Source organism: Juglans regia, chromosome 10 (genome assembly GCF_001411555.2).
Source record: "Juglans regia cultivar Chandler chromosome 10, Walnut 2.0, whole genome shotgun sequence".
Lineage (NCBI taxonomy): Eukaryota > Viridiplantae > Streptophyta > Magnoliopsida > Fagales > Juglandaceae > Juglans > Juglans regia.
In genome coordinates, this window is record NC_049910.1 from 33,887,899 (window position 1) to 33,896,230 (window position 8,332).

At 34.5% G+C, this 8,332-nt stretch overlaps 1 pseudogene; it reads left to right on the forward strand.

The window, feature by feature from the left end:
• The first annotated feature begins 3,148 nt into the window (after positions 1–3,148).
• LOC118349707 lies at positions 3,149–3,717 on the forward strand (annotated as a pseudogene).
• The last annotated feature ends 4,615 nt before the right edge of the window (positions 3,718–8,332 follow it).

An 8,332-nucleotide genomic window follows, 5' to 3' on the forward strand; every position in this document is an offset into this window, starting at 1 on the left:
AATACTAAAAATGCTTGGCACTATATCAGGGTTCGGGCACCTTCTTTACCTTGGGCCCAATGGATTTGGCATGCTAACCTCCCTAAGAAAATCTCTATTACAATGTGGAAAGCTATCAATAATTGCTTGAGCGTGGATGAGAAGATTAAAATGGTTAGCATTCCTTTGGTCTTTAAATGTAATTATTACCCTGTGGGTCATCTTGAAGATTTTAATCATATTCTTTGTACAGGTAATTTTGCTAGACAAATATGGCATTTGGTGCCAATTCAACTAGGTGTGCATATGGGTCTTTTCCGCACATGGCAGGAGCAAGCTAATTTCTAGTTTCGTCGTGCTAGGCACTTCTCTCATATTTGGACTGTCTTTGGTCTCCTCCCATCTATTGTTTCTTGGAAGCTATGGGATTGACGTTGCAAAGCCCGATATGTGGGTAAGGCTGATACTGTTGAGTTGATTTGGCATATTATTAAATTTTGGATCCGTCGTGTTATGCAAGTGTCTATGAAATCTTTGAGGCTCCCAAAGCAGGATGTTGCTATTTTAAAGAGGTTGGATATTTGGATTTTAACTCCTAAAGCAAAGAAGGTTACCCTAGTGAAGTGGATTCGGCCTTAGCAGGATTGGGTGAAGCTGAACATTAATGGCAGTAGTTTGGGTAATCGAAGTCCGGCTGGTGCCGGAGGTGTCATTCAGGATCATAGTGGTAAGGTGCTTGGGGCTTACTCTATTTTCTTAGGCCAAGGCTCTCATAATTTTGTCAAAATGAGAAGTTTATTGGAAGGAGTTAACAGGTGTTGTCGGCTTGGTTTTTATCGGATTCATATTGAGACAGACTCTCAACTTCTAATCAACTGGGTTACAACAGGTATTTGTAATATTTGGTATCTTGAAAATTTTTAAGATTAGATCCAAGCTTACCTTCTTTGCATGGACTATAAAATTACTCATATATACTGCGAAGGTAATGTAGTGGCTGATTTTCTTGCTAAGTAGGGTGCTGGGGGATTAAATAAGGACTGGAGTGATGATAGGGATACTTCACCTAGTTAATTAAAAGGTCTTTTTCGCATGAACAGAATTGGTTTTCCCTATTTGCGGTTATCAAAGTGAGGTACTGGATCTTTGCATCTCACTTCTTTTTTTTTTTTTCTTATATGTGTGATTTGTTCCTCTTCTTGTAGGTTGATTCTTAGGGTTGTTCTTTCTATTTTATTTATAATTTTTTGGTTTTCTTAATTTGTGGTTTGGGTCTTTTGATTTTTGATACCTAGGTTTTGGGTCTTTATGCTTATTTGTAACCTCAGGTGTCTGATTGTAACCACGGTTTTCTTCTGTCAAAAGTAAGGACTATCAATAAAATTGGGGTTCCGTCCTCTTCTTAAATAAATAAATAAATAAAATAAAATAAAACTTTGGTCTTGGTTGAGGTATTGGAATCTCTTTTTTAGTTTTTGCAAGTCTCCCATGATATATCTCTTTAAAAACGTGTTCAAGTCTTTTCTTCATCTTATGCAATGATGGCAGGTGGCCATGGAGGAGCAAGTGGAATCCTACTCATTGGGTTTCTGATTGAGGTTTTTCTTTTCCATTATTGTTCACGCCTAGTAATGCAAAAGATGCTTTGCATGTATTTTACTTTTTACTTTTTTACAGCCTGCTTTTCAAAGACTTGGGCATTGGGTCACTTCATCACTAGCTAGAACATCTAAAGATCAGGACTTTAGTGTATTAGCAAAGTCCTATTTCAATTTGTTAAAAACGCGACTGCCAAAACAAAAGTTCTCTATCATCTCGCACTAGGGCTGTATTCGATTGAGCCAAATCGAGACAGTCTTTAATTAGATTGTCAAGTTCAGTTCGACTCAAAAAAATACAAGTTTAAGGACGAGATTTTTATCATATTTTTATTCAAACTCAATCTTGTACGGAAAACAAAGTCGAGCTCGATCCAAAAACGAGATATACTATAGATCATAAAAGTAATTATAATATTTAACTACGTAAGACTATATATATGTTATAAGCATTTGATATAATATATCCATTACAATTATATCTAACTAGTAATTATAATAGAATTCGATCGGCATGGATGTGTGGATGATAAAATGGTCATGATTAAAAAAGAGTGATGAATATTATTCCTCTTAAATTTGTATTTAATCCTTTGTTTTTAGTTTTAATTTTGTAATGAGCGTAACATGTAAAGTACTTAACATTCCCACGTTAGTTTACATTAAAAAAAAAAAAAAATGGAGTGCTGCACATGATCAAGCTTGTAAATAGCTAGCATGATTATTCTAAAATTTTTTTATGGTTTCCAAAGTGAAAGTAAATAAGCTGAATATTACGTCGACATTGAGATTTTTTACTGGAACGGAATTGGTTTAAGATCGCTTCCAAAATCTATTAGAAAAATGTTTAATTGGCCTACATGACATGAATTTTATAAACTAAAGCTTACATAAATTTTGAAAACAATTTTTGTTTTTTTTTTTTTTTGGTTATAAATTCAAATTAATTTCTAAACATACTTTTATATACTAATATCTTTGCAGTATTTTTCTTTCGAAAATTAAAGAGTTGTAGAAATATGACTCCTTTCTAATCGGCTCTTACCAGATTCAATCGAGTTATGTTGAATTAATGAACGGAGCAGACCATGTCGTTAATTTTGAGCGCGACATACCTGATCGACGTATTGCTTTGGGATTAGGAAAATTCCAGCAAATGGTTGTGGTATGAGATTCAGAGAATATATTTTTAATAAATAATTGTAAATCATGTAGTTCAGATCTATAATAAGATTATACAACTCTTTATTATTGTTGCAGATAGATGTTGATCATTTTTTTTTTTTAATGTTTGGTTGTGAAAAATTATTGTGTCTATGATTGCTATATTTATTATTACAGGAATTTTATTATAGATAGAAGTTAAGTGTTTTTTTACAATCTTATGGTAGATAAGTGCTACAGTCATAAAAAATTTTACAAATTTAAACTTATAAACTCATATTGTTTTAATTATATGATACGTTAGACGGTTAAAAACGCTTAACATTTCTGACAACACTAGAACTGATGAGGTCCTCTCCTTTTCGTTGTATCAGATGGAGACACAGGGACTTTGACTCAGTTCTCTCATGAAAGCATCAAAATCGTCCTCTACTGAGGTCATCTTAGAAGAATGGAATGGTTCTTCTTTTACCAAGCTCTTCAGAACTGCCACCATTACCGCTTCCCCTTCTCTCTCCATCCAAAGGTTTGGGATTCACTGTAGGCCTTTCAACGTACATTCGGACCATGCTCTCGACACAAGCTCTTCTTAGTGCTATTGGAGTTGGAGAGAAATCTGCGACTGTAATTGGTGCCACATTTCAGTGGTTTTTTAGGGACCTAACTGGAATGCTTGGAGGCATTTTATTCACATTCTACTAGGGCTCAAACCTAGATAGCAATGCCCAAATGTGGCGTTTAATCGAAGATCTTATGAATGATTTTGGAATGTTGATGGACCTGGTTTCCCCCTTGTTTCCTTCAGCTTTCGTGTTTGTAGTTTGCTTTGGGAGCCTATCACAATCATTCTGGTGTTGCCAGTGGAGCAACTAAAGCTGCTTTGACGCAGCATTTTGCCCTTTAGAGTAATGCTGGAGATATTTCTGCCAACAAAGAAAGTCCAATGAGAAGTCCAACACGCCTAACTTGTAAGTAAAACAGTTTATTTTATTAAATTAGGTGAGGGTTATCCGGCATGTGCACTGGGCGGTTGCATGTAGCTTTTTTCTTTTTTGATAGATCAACGTCAAAATGATTGATGCTATTTTGTTTATATATCATTGTTAATAGAATAAACATTAGAATATCATTGTTAATTAATTAATACAAGTCTCCCGTGATCTCTACTTTCTCTACTTTCTAAAACGCGTTATCGACTTTTCAAATCTTTTTAATTTTGATATTATGGACGACTATGACTATTAGAAGAAGAAATTAGTTCATAATGCATTGCATTACGATATGAACTATGGACCACAAGTTCTGTCCACATCCCATTCCATCCTCTAATGGACGAACGTGCAGTGAACTATCGGCCGTCGGTTAGTGATTAGTCTAAACTCGTGCGCTGACCTTTGGACGTCCGTCCAACATTTGTTCTACTCTCCTTTTACCGTATCCCTCCAACGTTTCTTTCGAGAATTTTTTAATTTCACGTGAAAGGTGTTACTGTTAGAAAGATATAAACTCTAATAAAAAAAATTTATAATATTAAATAATATTTTCTTAATCATTAAGTAAAAAAAATAAAAAAAACAATCAGAAAAATCAACCGGAGCCCAAATCGGACTCCCTAACATTTTTCATTCTAAAATAGCCCTCTGCGTTTTTATTTTTATTTTTTTATGTCATTTATTTATGAATAACACGGTAATATTGAAGAACACGGTCATAGTTATATACTATCTCTATACCGAGTTGATGAACACATTTCAATCACAATATCAGAGTTTAATCTTCTATCTCTATACTCAAGTCACTAAATTGAAACTTAATATGATCATTTGCGTACCTGAAATATTTAAGGTTGTCAATGTTAAAATAGGAACAGAAATTCGAAATGAACAAGCAATGTAGAGAAAAATCTCATTCTCATTCATTAGTATACTGATACAAAAACTACTGCTTTATATACATTACAAAAGCATAAAAGAAAGTGTTCTAAAAATTAACTTGTAATCTTCTATTGAGTTAGAAGTAATGATCTGCAGCTTTATGGACAGTATGGCTTAGACAGTGCTTTATGGCAGGAAAGAGATATGGCAAGAAAGAGATAAACTAAAAGCAGTTAGCTCAAACTCTTAAAAGGAAAAGGCTTCAAAAGACAAGTTGAACTTAATCATCCCAAAGAAATAGACCTCTATATAAGAAGGAGAACCCTACAAATCTAACGGACTCTATACAAGCTCTCTACATTCAAACTCACAACACATAGTGACTCTACCAGACCTGTCTTAAGGGATGCATCGTCTTCAACCTCCTGAAACCTTAAATTTCTCCATTGTATTGAGCGATATGTGAGGCCATGAGAGATTGTAAAATCATCAACGCAGGTGTTAAAAATCTTTGAGGTGTTCTTCCATGTCCAAATCTACAAACGTTATACCTTGAAGGAGAACAGGCTAAAAGGATTGCTCCCCTGGCCTGACCTTGAGAACAACTATCTACAATGATCATTCTCGATTCTTGATTCTTGATGTAGTTCTACCATCTATTTGGGGTTTATATCTTTCTAACACCTTTCACATGAAATTTAAAAATTCTCAAGACAATTCTTCCCAAACCTAATCTACATGAGAATAATAGCATGCAAAGACCTCTCTCTCCCAATTCCATCACCATCGATTTGACTACACATTCTCAATTTTTCCAACAATGCTCTCTCAGGTCATATTTCATCATTGTTGGAGAACTTGACAGAAATATAATCATTGGACTTTTCATAAAACAACTTGTTTGGAGAAATACCCCACAACTAACCCAAATTACTTTCCTAACAACTTGTTCAATTATCTTCTCACAGGTCCCACACTGCATGGAAATCAATTTGAGGCAGTTTCCAAACAATTCATTTGATGGTAATCTAGGTGTTATGGACAAAATTGATTGGATCCTACCTATTGAAAGTCCATCACTAATAATAAGGGAAGAGATAAAGTCAAAGGATAAGGCAGGAAATAAATATGGCAAGGAAGAGATAAACAAAAAATAGTTAACTCAAACTCTTAAAAGGAAAAGACTTCTAAAGGAAAGCTGGACTCAATCACCCCAAGGAAATAGACCTCTATATAAGAAGGAGGTCCCCACAAATGTGACAAACTCTACACAAGCTCTCTACGTACAAACTCCCCACACAGAATGACTCAACCAGATCTCTCTTAATTAGGGAGGCATCGTCTTCAACATCCAGAAATCTTAAATTTCTCCATTGTATTGAGCAATATGTGAGGTCAAGAAAGATTGTAAAATCATCTATCACAGTGGATTTTACCTCCAAACAACCCATGGACGTAGGCATTTATGTCAAATCACATAAATCTATGTTTCTCTCTTTATTTATTTTTATTTAGTTATATTTATATTTATTTTTTGAATGAACGTGAAGAATATTCTATCGAAGCCTTAATCACCATCATGAGCCATGAATTCCTTACTTCCTTGTAACCTGTTATGCGAATTTAGGCATTAATGATTTGTGTAAGGCCATGCATTGTCAATACCATGCGGATCGGAGCTTCACTGCCTGAATAGGACTTGTTAATGGATAAAGGGTGACGGCAAAGCATGATTGGTTTAATTAATTTGTAAAGACCTTAGGAAAGAATTAAGTAGATACAATTAACTCGAGAATGGATAATTACATATGGTACTATATTTACCTCCATGTCAGCCCAAACATTAAAAATGGTTTTCAAAATCTAAAGATTGTACTTTTAAAAACACAAAAGAAATAAAAAAATGAATAAAAAATAAATCTTTTAAAAACTTGAAAAAATCTAAAAATTAGGTAAAAAAAAGTTAAAATACTAAAGATTAAAAAAAAACTAAAGATTATTAGAAGGAAAACTCTATCCGCAGTCGACTTTGCGGACCCTTTTGCGCACGAATCTACCTGGCCACTGAGAAAATGAAACGGGACGTTTTGGCGTGCAGCGTGGGGCATTGGACTTTGGAGACGAGCGGGAGACGAAACAAAATGAAGGGTCTTTTCATTTTCGAAGCTATGTCCTAGCTCTGTTCATTTGTAGAAAAATGGTGGAAAGTGCAATCAAGTTCTCAGTATCCTATCTGATTGCAAAACTTCGAAACTAAGCAAAATCTGATACTGAGTTAGTGAGTTAAGGAAATAATGAATAAAACCATCAATTAGCAATGAAACCAACGAAAGTTCTTGAGATTGACAACGAAACCAAAAAAAGTTCTTGAGATTGACAAACAGATCCCCACCATAATAAATTAGAAAATTCACCTTACACCTATCTATCTTCATAAAACCGTCAGAGAATTCACATTCTTCCTCTGTTTGGTATTTTTATTTTTATTTTTCTTTCTTTCTTCCAGCTATACTGTAATAGCTTGTAGAGATTGTTTCAAAAAAAAAAAAAAAAACTTGTAGAGAGTCCTATGCTGGGCGAGGACTTGGGTACCAGGGTGTTAGGGAGCTCCGACGATATGGTTGTGGCCATGGCAGAGGCCGTGACAGCTCACGAAGGTGCCGAGACTAGCAGCGTTAAATCAAACTCCAGTGAAGAAAATAAGGGCCGGTGACTGAAGTAATTATGGTGGAAACTAGTGGCCACGACAGGAAACTTTGGCACTCTCGAAGATACGGTCGGACATAGATGTGAGCTTCAGAATGCAAGTGTTAAGGGTTCTTTGTGGGAAGAGATTTCCGGGTCACGCCTTCTTCATTTTTTTTTATTTTTAAAAATAGATTGGCATCTGCCACATCAGCTTCGTCTACAGTTTCGTGCACAAAATAGATTGTACGTAACAGAACTGGCTTAGACTGTACGTGAACTTGTGACCGTGCATGGCCTGCAAAGAGATTATATTTTGAATTTAACATAAACCAACATTATATATATACGTCATGTGTGTGGCTAGCTAAAACATTTCTCAATTAATATATTATGATATTTTGTCATAGATCGACATCAAAATTATTGATACTATTTTATTTATATATATATATATAGCTTAGAAGAAACGTTGAAATATCATTGTTAATTAATTAATGCAAGTCCCACATGGTCTCACTGTATAAAACGCGTTATCAACTTTAATTCAAGTCTTCTCCTCTTCTTATCCTCTATCTACGATTCTACTTATCCACTATTTATTATCTTTATCGTAGTAGTTTTTTTTTTTTTTTTTGGAAAGGAAAATAAGCATCCTAATTTTGACATTATGACGACAATGACTATCAAAAGAAAGTTGGTATGGCACTTTTTTATTTTTGACTTTTGGCCACAATGCATTTCATTACGAGATAAAAATTAAAAAGCGACTTATGCGGTGATCATCTTGTAAGAAGATGCCTTTTCCATCCACCGGCATTAAATTGCTGAGGAAAAAAAAAATGACGACCAATGAGGATCAATTAAAAAAAATAAAGATAATAATTAAATTAAAAATTAAAATGAACGACGGATATCATTTGTAAGTTTCCTTTCTTTTCCACAAGAAATTAATTATGAAGTTTCCTATCCACTCCACTTGCATCATTGCTTGAGCAGTGCTTACTCTATAAAGAGCCCGAGCAATTCGCT